A 2,379-nucleotide genomic window follows, 5' to 3' on the forward strand; every position below is an offset into this window, starting at 1 on the left:
ATACGTTTCAACGTGCGATTAAAAGTGATGTCCCAATGTTATGATCTCAGTTGCAAGTATTTCATATACAATATTTACGATATTGTGGTCAACTTTAAGTGACAACTTCATATTATGTTTTCATTTATTCAATAATAGAAAAAACGATTATAATATGTGAAATCAATGATTTGTGTTTCTTCGAGAATGTCATAGTTTCATTGTTCGTACTCCTTATTTCATGGTTTAATTTACAGTCTTATAAACCACGTGATAATTTGTATACAGATGTCAAACTTTAGATATTTGTACGGCATGCATCATGATGACTAACTAAAGATAATATGTTTTTTTTATATATATAAACGATACGACGGTTTTAAGTTATGTTCAATTTGATATTGTCCATATATTCTTAAGTAGGGCCGTTTTCTTCTTAAACCACATAATTTTTACCCAGCAGATATTAAACTCTATATGAAACATGTTATTCTAATTAATGTCAGTAATATGAAGATTGTCAACATGAAAAATAAACTAAAGCTATAAACGAACATGCAACATGTGTAAAATAAACTTTTAATTATAGGTTCAGTGTACACTAAACAGAAAATGAATATATGCAATATGCACACACACACAAAAGATCTAGGAAAATTATTTTAGTATCAATGCGTGGCGCGAAATAATTTAGTGGTGCTTTAATTTGTAGGTAAGTTTAGAGCAAGAAGTTTGTGCTAGAGAATCTCAAAGTTTTGTAAGCTTTAAATACTTAGCATAAGTTCTTTATATCTTAACACAAAAAGTGATACTGCCTTGTAAAGGCCTTGCGTTTTGTGTTTGTATTTCAGAGTGAATCAAAATGTCCTTCATACAAAAACACAGTATTCTGCAAATATAGAAGTTGTGATCTAATGTTAGTTTTTGACAAAATGATAAGTGTTGCATACTTATTTTACTTCATTCATATAACAGAGGAATATGTCTTGAAAAGCGTTGCAGCAGTATATGGAACTTATGCATATGATATCACAGGTCTTGTGTTGTATCACATTCAAAGAATGCGCTTTACTTGCCGGCATCCTTTGATCTCCAATACGAGATAATCCTACATTGAAAAGGCTCTTTAGATGAAAATCGAACAGGCCTTCTACTAGCACATCATTTTCAATGAACAATGGACTCGTGCAATTCTTATAAAATATTTGGAAGTCATCCTGTTTAATAAACGTTACAAAACATTTACATTGTTTAATACAAAAGTCTCAAATGAAGAAATTCTGAAAATCTTTCCAAAACACTTACTTTGATATACGATAATCAACAAAGAAGGGACTCGCGAATACATTACGAAACACTTGTTTATCACACTGAAGTCGCTAATTAAGGAATTCTTAAAATCCTCACAAAACAGACATGTCGTTTAATGCATCAAAGTTAATAATAAAGGGGGCTCGTTAATTCCTTAAAAAATACTTATTCTGTTTAATACAGAATCTATATACAAAAACGTTTTTTAAAGAAATTTTCAAACCCTCTTCCGTTCAGTACATCAAAGCAACTAACAAGAAGCCCTTGAAAAATACACATACATCATAATGAAACTGAATCCACTAAAAAAATTGACTCGGGAAATTACTACAAAATATTAATCTTGTTTAATGCACCAAAGTGTATTATTGATTAATAAGGGGTCCAGTAAGTTCTTACAAAACACTCGTGTTCTTTAATAAATTAAATTCACGAAAAGAAGGGGCTCGGGAAGTCTCTAGAAAATATATACGTTTTTGGTTCCAATGTTCAATGGCTCTCAATCCATTTTTGCAAATAAAATAGAAATATAAAATAAAACTGAACTTTGAGACGTTGGGTGTATTATATGGGTGATGGTTAAATACACTCTTAGCTTAGAGTATCATAAGAGTTTACCTGGGTATTATATATATATTAGTTGCTCTGTTCTATCAGTTCATAGTTAGGGATGCGGTTAGTGCATATAGCAGTTACATATGTGGCATTCACTGGCAATGCTACATAACTGTTTTTTAAAACAAGGACCCATTTCTCATTAACATTTGAGAATATTCAAGTCACACAAATCTTGTTGTGAATCACAAAATAAAACACCTTTGGGGCAATGAAATTTCCCTCATATTTAAATGTAATTGAATAACAATACTGTCCAATTACGTAGGATAGTGTATTATGGGATTAATTACGTAGGATAGTGTATTATGTGATTAATTACGTAGGATAGAGTATTATGTGATAATTAAGTAGGATAGTGTATTATGTGATAATTAAGTAGGATAGTGTATTATGTGATTAATTACGTAGGATAGTGTATTATGTGATTAATTACGTAGGATAGTGTATTATGTGATTAATTACGTAGGATAG

Source organism: Limulus polyphemus, unplaced genomic scaffold (assembly GCF_000517525.1).
Source record: "Limulus polyphemus unplaced genomic scaffold, Limulus_polyphemus-2.1.2 Scaffold3470, whole genome shotgun sequence".
In the NCBI taxonomy this organism is placed as follows: Eukaryota; Metazoa; Arthropoda; class Merostomata; order Xiphosura; family Limulidae; genus Limulus; species Limulus polyphemus.